A 12,371-nucleotide genomic window follows, 5' to 3' on the forward strand; every position below is an offset into this window, starting at 1 on the left:
GGCAAAAATTTGGCATTCTAACTTTGATTGACATATTTTTTACACTATTGGAAAAGTCTCTAATTGTAGGATAACATTTCAAGGTCCGACACTTAAGAAGGAAATTTTTACCCCTAAAAAATATCCTTTAAAGCCTCAATTTTCCTTGGAAGGTTTCAAACCCCAATTCTCCAAATTGAGCCCCACCAATAAAATTGCTCAATTAAGTTGATTTCTTCAAAATTTCCATTATTTATCAAGATGGATTAATAATTATATAGTGATCCAATCTAGATTAGTAACCTTCTTTGCTTTCTTTTGAACTTTATTTTTCTTACCATTTTCTCCCACATTTAAAAATGGGAGCCATATCATAAGGAGAGATTGGAAAATATCCTCCATTACCATGCAAATTAATGTGTTCATCACGTTGGCAATCTTAAATTCACTACCATAATTGATAAACATACTTGGGAATACTTTGCATATAGTTTGTTTGTATGTGCACCATGATCTAGAATTATTTTAGTTATATTTTAGGTTTATGTCTATAATTTCCATCTTCAAAGGTCAAGTAAGGTTTTTTTTTTTTTTTCAAAATATAAATTCATAAGTGGAGGAATAAGATATCAACCCTTTTCTTTGTATATGTCTCCTCACCAATTTCTAGTTATGGTTGGGAATCCCTCTCTTTTCTTAAAGTATACTAGGTGTTTATTATTTGGTGCTTATGTGGCAATTGATGCAAAGATATTCTCCCATCCTCTTTGTATTCAATCCTTTCATCCTCCTTCCTCACACTTGAATATTTTTTTCCTTTTTGTAAATTACCTATCCATTCATTAATATTATAAAAAATAATATATATTTTCTAGTCTAAGGTCCAAACTCCCAAGGGTTTAGTTTGTAATAATCGAAACTACTAACATAATTGTATATACTATGATTTCTTATCTTTAGTGGAAAAAGTATAGCACTAGATAAATGGAAAAAGATATCCATAAAACATACTACTACATGTAACTAGTCTAAACTAAGACATCAAAATTGATGATTCAAAGATACATTGAAAATATTGACAAAAATAACATAGACTCGAGAATAAGGTTGCTACTCCCCATTCTCTGAGGCTTGAGTCTACATAAATGTAGACTAGCAGAGTGGCTACCTGAGCCTATATAGCTTGAGTTTTCTCATCTTGATCTTGTTCCTACATAGCTACTTCAATTCCTTGAACTGTTTTGATCGGGGATTCATATTTCCTATCCAAGAATTATAATTTTTCTAGGATGACCTACTGTTGAGTCCCTTTTCCCTCTACCACCTTAGTAGTCAAAGACTTATTATGTTAGTAGAGTTCCACTGATTTGGGGTTTTTGGTGTCTTTGCTTCTAGAAAATCTTGTGTATAGAATCCAATTTAAGAGCTCAACATCAACCATCCCAATGGAGGTGTTGACTCACTTTTCTTGAACCAAATCTTCATTTTTTTCCACTTCCTACTTGAATAAGGTAGAAGACCTCTTGTTATATCTCTCTACTACATCCGTGGTCTCCACTTGTGATCCGGATTTAAATAGGAACACAAGAAATTACATATATAACCATACATATAGAGATGCAACATAAATAATACTTCATTTCATTACTGTAAAATACAGAAATATGCTTACAAACAGAAATGGAAATAAACTAGCTAGGGTGATGGTAGCTTATCTCTAAGAAGAGATGTGGCGGCTACATACCTCTGAACTGTGTTTTTTTTTTTTTAACAAAGTCGGGTACTTATGTATTATAAAACCAGCATTACAGAGTTCCTATTACATACGGGAGATGTTTCTGAAGTCTGAGGATCAAAAGTGGGTTCGCAGACCCATATTCCTCGTTGCTTCTTTTGATTTAAACAGAAAGCAAAACAAAGGCGACTATATTGCCTAACATAGGAACCACCTAACCAGCTAAATTTACAATGCATCCCTTATGGAAAATGTTGTGTGACTGAATCATCCGGATTCCTGACACTTGCCATGGTTGAAGCTTCCGCCTGGTAACTCTGGGTAAGGGAGCGGATGTGCTCCATAGCCGCCTCCAAGTGGCTGCATCTCTCTTTCAATGCTTCAATCTCATTCTTGCTTTTGTCCAATTTTTTGCGCTTTGAGTTCCTGTCTGCATGATAATCCTCTTGCAGCTCTTTCAGCTGCTTGGTCAGGCTGTTGATCATGATCGTGTGGGCCTTACACATGTTGCAGTCCCTGTTGTTGAAAATGTTGTCCAAAAAGTTACCGGGTTGTGCCTGATCCGCTGGGGGATTCTGCTGTTCAGCCATTCTGTCAAACAGAGGATCGGAGCTTGAGGGCTGGGAAGACCCGTGAGGAGCTGTGATCGGGGCTATAGAGGGAGGAGAGGGGATGACACTGAGATGCTGACTCAGAAGATAGAAGAGCGACGTGCTCAGAGGGCCGAGAGTGAGCTTCGGGGATATGCCTGAGACACTGCTGCGGTCCAGAAACAAAGAAGTTAGCGAATATAAGCCAACATAGAATAAAACTATAGTTACCAAGAGCGCGCTGCAGAGCTCTATCTCCTGATGAAGGAAGAGGCCGTCCACGGGCTGCCTTCTGATGCTGGAGTCGAAATGCGGATGCGGAGCTTTCCCCAGAGCAGTGCGATTCCTTGGAGCCCGACTGCAATATATAATATCATGGAGGATCCGCATATGCTTGGGTCGATTCCGAAAGGATCTACTCTTGGGAGAGGAGAGGTCAGATGATTTGATTTGGCTGCTGACAAGGAGTGTGCGAAGGGAAAAGACACTAACCCATACCCTGAGAATGGCTGCGTGGATCAGATAATGAATCCCAAAGAGATATGAATCTATGATTAGATTCAGGTCATGAGGGCGATTCGAATTTCGATGGTACCAGGTAGAGCAGAAAAGAGATTTGGGGAAGGGCCAAATACGGAGGGGATTATTCCTGTGGTGACTAAGATTCTTGGGAGAGGCGATGGGAGAGGCCCGCTTAGGGGATATCTTTCTCATAAACTGTGTCATTCTCCTTGACTTTACCTGTTTGCCTTCCTGTAGCCTTGTTCGCTTGTTCATCTGCTTCCACATTGTTTGCTCTGAGGATGTGTTTGAAGGTGACATCGCCAAGAGACCTGATATTTTCCATTATCCTTACTCTGATGTTGTTTAATGCTGTTTGTCTGAAGTCTTTCCCAGAGGTTAAAGCTGCTATGATGATAGCAGAATCGCCAAGAATTAAAAGGTTTCTCAGGCCAAGTTTCCTGGCAATGGAGGTCCCAAGAAAGAGGCTGTATGCCTCTGCCTTATTGTTTGTCATGATGCCTAGTCCCCATTCAAAAGTGACTATGTTTCTCCCTTGACAGTCCTTGATAACTCCACCTGCTCCCGCTTGGCCCGGGTTGTTCTTTGATGCCCCATCAAAGTGGAGGGTAGGGCGGTTTTGATTATGAATCCAGTTTTTAACTTCTTCCCTAGTCCCTCTTAGTTTCCAGTCCGTGTTCCTCTTCCCTGTATTTTCTTTCTTCTGAGTTCTCCTTCCACATTTGAATTTGCTGATCCACTCTTTGACTCTTGTATCCATTGGTTCCAGTTCTGCCTGGTTAATGCCATTTGCCTCAATGGTCTCGGTGATAAGTGCCATCGTTTTGGCTAGAACGCTGGAGATGCTTGGCTTTTTGCTCTTAAAAATACACTTGTTTCTGGCAATACATATTTGCCAGCAGAGATTGGCTGGGATGCTGATCCATATCCTTTTGACTAGACCCTTGCATTTGCCGGGATGAGGGTAGCTATTTCCCCATTGTTTCTGTAGGATAGTGATTTGGTTGGGAAGATCACTGATGCTTAGGGGGTTAGTGATAAGATTCCAGCATGCTCTTGCAAAGTGGCAGTCTATAAAGAGGTGGTTAATACTTTCCTCTGCATCCTTACACATGCAACAAATTGATGGGCCTTGAATGCCCTTCTTCCGGAGATTTTCAGCAGTAAGAATTTTACCATGCAGAAGGGTCCAATTAAAAAGCTTCACCTTTGGTATACACTCAGTTTTCCATATTGCTTTCTGGAGTGGCCAATTGTTAATTGCTGAGGCGTTTTGCAAAACTTTGTAGCCCTCTTGGACCGTGTAGTTACCCCCATTAGGGTCCCAAACAAATTTGTCTTCCTCCCTTCTGTTTGTGGGGGCAGAGCCTATAAGCGAATTCTTGAGCTCAACCCATAGGTTCTTAAGGTCATCAGGGAGGGGAAGAGGTCTCCAACCAGTCCAGCAGTTCTGATCCCAAAGAGAGATGTCATAAAGAGTTTTGATCTTTGCCTCTGCCATCCATCTTTGCAGTGGCCTGTAGTTAATGATCGTTGCCCTTGCCTCCTTGCCCATTATCCTGTCCTCCCATATGTTGATATCCTTGCCATTACCCGGAGCTCTTGATATGCATGAATTAAGTTGAGGAAGAGTCTTTTTGATCAGCTTCCAAACAGGGGTACAATGTCTTTCAATGATGTTTCCTGCAAGGATGTTGCTTTTGATCCCATTTAAGTACTTCCTCTTGATGACCTCTGTCCACCAGGTCCCTTTCTCATTGAGAATTCTCCAGACCAATTTATAACCCATTGCCATGTTTGCTAGTCTTGGTATCCTGATTCCGAGCCCTCCTTTTTCTAGGGGAAGAGTGACCTTGTCCCACTTCACCAAGCTGAACTTTTTTGTATCTTGCTTTCCTCCTTGCCACAGGAAACTTCTGATGATCAACTCCATGTGCTTGTGGATGCCTGCCGGGGCGAGTGTGGTAGCAAATTGATAGATTGGGAGGGCTGATAGTATGGCCTTTATGAGAATGGTTCTACCTGCCAAGTTTAGCCAATACACTCCCCAACTCTGAAGTTTCCCTCTCAATTTCTCGATTAGTTTTGCCCAGATCTCAGCTTTGATTGTTTCCTTGGCTAAGGGAAGCCCTAAGTACATGAAGTGGGTCCAATTCCCTTGGGCAGGGATTTCCATGATTATGGAGATTCTCTGGGTTATGTTTCTTGGGACATTCCAGGTGTATATCATACACTTGTTGTTGTTTAGTTTGCCTCCTGAAGCTTGAAGGAAGAGTTCCAGAATTTTTTTGAATCTTCGGGCCATGATGCTAGAGGCTCCCCCTATTAGCAGAGTGTCATCTGCGAAAAGGGAGTGATTGATTCCCTTAGATCCTCTAACTATATCCACCCCTGTAATTTCTTTTAATTTGCGCTTATTCTCCAAATGTAAGCTGAGGGTTTCAGCCATAATAATGTAAAGAAAGGGTGACAACGGGCATCCCTGTCTCAATCCTCTTGAACTCTTGAAGGCAGTGCAGGGCCTTCCATTAATGAGTGGAGCTGTCCAATTGTGGGAAATGCATTCCATGACCCTGCTTGTAAAGGACTCTGAGATTCCAAATTTCAAAAGGACTGCCTGAAGGAATGAGTGGTTTACCCGGTCGAAGGCGTTCGCCATGTCCAGCTTGATGATCATACCCCTCTCCTTCCTGGATAAACTGCTGTGAATTGCCTCCTGGATGAGAATGACATTGTCCATTATGTGTCGCCTAGGAACAAAACCTCCTTGATTCTCGGATATGAGGGAGGGAAGGATTTTTTTTAGCCTGTGCGCCAAGATTTTAGTGATGATTTTGTAGGAAACGTTACACAGGGAAATAGGGCGGAATCTATCAAAAGATTGGGGGTTTGGGTCTTTGGGGATAAGAGCTAAATGAGAGGACTTAATGCTGCTGCCCAGTTTGCATTTTGTAAAGAAGTTTTTTGCCATTCTAATATAATCTTTCTTAATAACTTCCCAATGGGTTTTGTAAAAGGCCACTGTAAATCCATCAGGGCCTGGAGCCTTATCCGATGGCATGCTGTGAATAGTCCTTTCTATTTCCTCCTTCGTGATCTCCTTTTCTAATTCTGCGTTTTGTTCCTCTGAGATTTTGTTCTCTATTATATTTAGAAAATCCGGATTTTCTTTGTAATGGGGATCAGCAGATAGAAGATTTTGAAAGTGACGAGACGCTGCTTCCTTGATCTCCCCTTGCTCTGTTAGTACTCTGCCCTCCATTGCAATTTTCCCAATATTGTTCCCTGCTCTCCTCAGTTTGATACTGTTATGGAAGAAAGAGGTGTTCTTATCGCCTGATTTGAGCCAGAGGCACCTCGATTTTTGTCTTTGCTCTTCCTCTTCCGCTCGATTCTGCTTATATAGTTCCATGTACAATTTGTTTTCTTTCCTTAAGTCTTCTTCTGTGTCTTGGCCCTTCTCTGTTTCTTGATTCCACTCCTCAGGTTTCATTTGGAGGTCGATTTTCCTTTTTCCTTCCTCTGTTGCGAAAGTTCTGGCCCATTGCTTGATGGCTGTCCGTAGAATTTTGATCTTTGTCTCCCATATATAGTGCGGGGAGCCCATAATTTCTGTTGCCCATTTCTCCTTTACCAGGTTCCTGAAGTCTTCACTGTTTTCCCACGCTCTGTTATATTTAAAGGGTATTGGTCCCATATTTTCTCCTTTAACCAGATGCAAAGCCACTGGTTTATGATCTGATATATATCCTTGTATTACTGTGCTTTGGATCCTAGAAAAGTTGGCCACAATTCTTTCTTGAACCAAAATACGGTCCAGCCTCTCTTTGATGTTGTTTTTACCAGTTCTCTTGTTTGACCATGTGAAGCGCCCGTTCTGAGGGGGAATGTCCACGAGGCTGTGAGTTTGGATGATTTTTTCTAATGCATCCCTTGAGGGATCTGCAAAAAAATTTCCCCCCATCTTCTCTTCCACATTTCTTATTAAGTTCAGGTCTCCTCCCAGGAAGATATTTCTGTCCTGAGAATTCATTAAATCCATGATGATTGACTCCCAGCAAGAGGCTTTTTCTCTATAGTGGGGGGGTGCGTAGACATTGTATATTGTGTATTCTTCAGTCTTTGATATGTTTTGCATATCTGTTCTTAGCCACCATTTATTCTGTCTGCTATCTTGGAGTTTCCATTTACTTTTGTCCCATATTGTCCCTATTCCACCTGAGGCGCCTATTGCACTCAATCCTATTCCTTCATAGCTTCTGCTTCGCTTAACAGTGTTTTGAAAATCCTGATCATTGATTTTGGTCTCCTAGAGTAGTAGAAAGTCTGGGTGTTCCGATTTGAGAAGGTCTCGGACTGCATTAATTTTTAGGGAGGAGCCCATCCCCCTACAATTCCAAGAGACCAGATTCATCCTTTACTTTGCTTATTGTGTATTCCACTTTTCTCCTTCGTCTTCTCCCCGCTCCCCTTGGTCTTGTCTAGATATGTATCCATTGGCTGCTGGGTACCTGTAGCCATTTCCTTTGCTGCGTTCTCATCCCTTATCTCTTTGTTTGACTTTCTTCCTACTTTTCTGGGTGGGTCGGTGGATGTGATATTTTCCTTTGTCTTGTTCCTTGTTAGGATTCTCTCAACCGTTGGGGGCGGGGAGGCCGGGGGGGGAGAGGGAGGGGTTGCTGTAGGGCCTCTCGGAGAGGGGGGGGGGATGGAGGATCCTCTGCCGATAGGGATTCGAAAGGGTTGGAGGAAGAGGGAATAGAAGGGCCAGGTCCGGATGGTTGGGAGGGGGGGGTTGGGGTATCATTTAGGGGTTTTGAGACAGTTCCAGGGGGTGGATTTGACTTCTTCTTCTTGACTTTTTCCCATGTTTCTTCCGGAGCTTCAACATTATCAGAGTCCATTGGTTTATTTTTACTACATCTATTAGCAAAATGCCCGTATTCATGACATACCTTGCATTTGAACGGCAGCTGCTCGTAGTCCACTTGCTGTATGTGCGTCCACTGGTCTACCTTGAGTTTGATCGCTTTCGGTAATCCTTTCCCCAAATCCACTTCTACACATATCCGGGCACATGCATGCATGTTCTCCCTTGGTTCCGATCTATCAATATATTTCCCCACAGCGTTTCCTATAGCTTTCACCGATTCATCTCCCCAGCAGTGGAGAGGCAGATGGGGAAGGCGGACCCAGACCGGGACAGCACTGGGGACATCCATCTCGGGATCAAAGTCGGGGGTCCATTTGTTGAGATACAGGCCTCTTGTGTCCATGAAGTAAGGACCATTCCTGAAGATGAGATTACGGTCTTCCACCGTTTCGAAGAGGAAGGTGAAGAATCCCCTCCCGCAGAACCTTATTGCTATCTTACCTTGGACCATTGAGTTCCAGTTTCTTTCCACCCAGCGTTGGAATGTGCGGGGTGAGGGCCATAGTCCGGTGAACTGGCCAACCAGGCCACGATCTGCCAAGGCAACTGCAGCTCTCCTCGGGAGGGCAGGAGGGAGCGAAACTTCCGGGATTTCATCGAGCTTCTTAATGAACTTTGTGGCTGTAGGGCGGATTTTCTCTGAGGTGTTCTCTTTTGTGAGAGAGGCAAACATCTTCTCCAAATCTTCCTGATCATGGATTGGCGGATCCATTGCAGGAGAGGACAGAAGCGCAGGGGGCGCTCCAGCAAAAGGCTAAGGGGAAGGGCCGCAGGCCCCCAATGAGACGGGCAGGAGGCCCCAGGGTGGGAAAGGGAACGAGCAGAGGGGGAAAGCAGCCCAGCAGCAGCGCTGCCAGGCGCAGGCACGCTGAGGGAACGCACGAAGAAGTAGCTAGGGTTGCCGAGTGCGCGCGGGAGCCAGGACCTACTCTCTGCCCTGAACTGTGTTACAATGAGGCTCGAAGGCCTATTTATTGTTGAGAAATAATGGAAAACCCTAAACATCCAAAAACCTAACCCTAGAAGATGAAACGCCAAACTGTGGGCCTTGTTTGGGTAAATTGGTACATCAACTTCCCGGGGTCGTAACTTTGGCATACGATCTCCGTTTGACGCGCACAATATCTCGTTAGAAAGATCTATCCAAGAACTACAACTTTGGGAAGAGAAACATTGGTCTATGGACCCATGTTGCTCTCAATTTTCCCCAAAAACGTCGTTTAGGGCCTCAAAATGGCTCCAAAAGTTCAGGACTCGAAAAACTACTAAAAATAGTAAATTGTGCTACAATTAAGGAAACTGAAAAGCTGAAAGAAACAATGGTGGGGGTCCAAGTGGACTTGGCGGGTGGCCACCAATATCCACCTGGATCATTCCTCCCCCCTTAGGAAGCAATGGTCCCCATTGTGTTGAGTTCCTCCATGAGATGAGGAAACTTCTGCTGAACTTGGTCCTTGGTGAGCCACTTGCCCTGGTGAAGGAGTTGGCCTGCTTTGACAACTTGATACAGTTGGATATTCTACTGGCGAGTGTGCTTGATCTGTGTGTCCATGATCTGATCAGTTGCAGCTTGTTCCATGCAATCTGGATTTAACTCTGTGGGTGTGAGCTGTTCTACAATGTCGAATGTGTCTAGTAATGGTGGAAAGTATGGCCGAAGGCGGTCCACATTGAACACTGGGTGCAGGCCAAGGAATGGAGGAATGCTGAGCTCAATTGCATTTTCTCCCACAACCTTGGTAATGGTGTAAGGACCATATCAGAGTGGTCTGAGTTTCTGATAGGCTCCAATAAGGCGTTCCTTTTTCAAATGCAACCAGACTTTGTCGCCCACCTGAAACTTGTGTGGCACCCGATGTTGATCATGTCACTGCTTGTACTTGGCATTTGATTTCTCTAGAACGTCTTGGACCTGCTGGAGAATATGTTGGATGTGCTCAATGAATCTGTTTGCCTTATCTGTTTCAGACTGGACATGAGCCGAATCTGTGTGAGTAGCTGCAAATGGCATGGCCACATCAATGGGACATAGTGGTTGGAATCCCAAGCCCACCTAAAAAGGGCTGTGGCCAGTCGAGCTATGGAGAGCCTGATTATAGCTGTGCTGAACATAGGGGAGGCTCTCATCCCATATGCGTGGATGCTTTGAGTTGTACATGCGCAGAATGTGTATGATCATCTTGTTGACAACCTCTGTTTGGCCATCAGTTTGAGGATGGAAGGCTGTGGACTTAGTGAGTTTGGTGTCCAACATCGACCAAAGACTGGACCAAAATGTATTGAGGAAACTGTTGTCCTGATCTGAGATGATAGACTGTGGGATCCCAAAGTGTACCCACACTCGTTCAAGGAAGAGTTTAGCAGTGGCTTCTGCTGTGATATTCTTCTTGCAGGCCACCATAATGGCCATCTTCGAGAACCTGTCGAAGACCACAAAAAGACAGTCGTTTCCATGTTTAGTAGAAGGAAGGCTCGACATGTAATCCATGGAGATGGATTCCCAAGGTCGAATAGGGGTAGGCAGCGGGGTATAGAGGCCTTGCTTCTTGATGGTTGGTTTGGCAATGACGTAAGCAGTGCATGATCTGATGTACTTCCCGACATCTTGTCGAAGATTCAGCCAATAGAAATACTTATGTAGTACTGCCATCGTTTTCTCGACCCCGAAATGCCTAGCAGCCCGACTGTAGTGTGCTTCCCAAATCATCTTGGCACGCTCGCTTGAAGGAACACAAAGGTGACCCAGGTGGCATAACAGGTATCCTGGAGGTGAAAATCTAGAACAAGCTGACTGTTGGGTCTAAAATGCGAATGCAAATTAGAGTTTCATTTACTATATCCGGGTAAGTGAAATTCGAGGATCATCCAATATATATGGACTTAGAGACAAACTAAACTAAGCTAGGTGAAGAAATGCCAAAGCTCCCTTAAAGGAGGTCTTTCATTGGGATCTCCAACACTTATTTAGTCATTTAACAAAATGAAATCTAAAAACATTGTGACAAGTGTAAGAAATATTAAAGCTCCCTTACAGGAGGCTGTTCATTAATATTTCTAATCATTTTAATCAACAAACTATTTAAACTAATCAAATCAAACATTAAATAACAAATCAGATTTATTGAAAGAAACATTAATACTTTCTTACGAAAGGTCATTTGCTAATATTTCAAACATATGAACCTAATGAAATTTACAAACAAACATAAAATGAAAGCTTACCAAAACAAAAGTGTACTTGCTAAACAATGGGGTCCCTTCCAAGAATTCACAAGCACATCAAAGAGAAGTCAAATGTAGAAGATCAAAGAAGCTCCATTTTATTTATCATCAATTGCAAATTGCAATTACAAGTTCTACATCCCAAGAGGTTCTAAAATCTCCATTACAATGATTCAAAATTCTAACTTCTCATTACAACTTATAAGATCCTAAGGTTCTAAATTCTAACTTCTCAATTCTAAATTCTAAATTCCAAAGTTACAAATGAAGGAGATAACACTCCTATTTATACAAAAGTTACGATAACAAACTCATAAATGTGGATCCACTATTCCCTCTTCAGATCCACATATCTCTCAACCAATAGTGACACATAACCCTATCCTCCATGATCTTTTCCATGAGGTCCATGATCTCCTCAAATTCGAATTTGAACATAGAGTGCCACATAAGGGTGCCTTAGAAGCTTCCTTTGTACCTACACATGTCAACAAACTCATTCTAATTGTTAGGTATAAATATATGGATATTATTTTCTAAAGTTTAACCACAAATTCACTTAAAAATACTAGGAATTAATAATGTTTTGGAAAACACAAAGGTAACCCATATAATGATGAAAGTGAAGCGGATGTGATGACATGGTGGTGGAATAGAGGTGAGAAAATGTGTGAATGGAGTGAAAGTGGATGTAATTTTTGGATAATTCTTAGGCCCAACATACCCCCAAACTGAAGGTATTGCATTTCCTCATGCAATCTATTACATTACTTTTGATACTTGAGCTTTGGCTTAAACTTTGCATGATATCATTTACTTAACTTTTGCAAAGTGTGTTTGTTGAATTGCAACTTGGTTGGTTCTTGTGTTTCAACCGTATTTTATTTGTTGCATTCAAATTCAATGTATGATCTTTGCATAATGATAATGTGATTTTTATTGTAAAGTATTTTTGTTGGAATGCATCATGGTTGGTTCTTGTGTAACAACCATGACCGTGTTGCATCCAATTAGCTTTTAAGTACTTTTTACAAAGCCATTTATATGCTCATGTAATAGTGAATATATTTTGAAGGTATGTGGGTTTTAGAATGTGATATATGAATATGGAAAAATATGAATGTGACAAAGTATGAATGTAAATGTGCCCCCCCCCAAACTGATGGTTTTGGCAATTTTATGAAATGAGGAAAGGAAGTTTTTTCCAAAAATTATCATTCTAGCTTTCAAGGAATTAAATGGATAAAAGTTAGAAAATATCATACATCAACTTAACCTTTTAAAAATGGATGAGAGTTGTGCATGTGTGGCTGCAAAATTCTAATCATAGTCTTCTTCAGTTGGCTGTGAAAATGGTGGATGAAGTCGAAGAAGTGAATCTTTTATTGTT

This window comes from Pinus tabuliformis, chromosome 3_2 (assembly GCF_031772625.1).
Source record: "Pinus tabuliformis cultivar Carrire ecotype Pingquan chromosome 3_2, CPIR1, whole genome shotgun sequence".
In the NCBI taxonomy this organism is placed as follows: Eukaryota; Viridiplantae; Streptophyta; class Pinopsida; order Pinales; family Pinaceae; genus Pinus; species Pinus tabuliformis.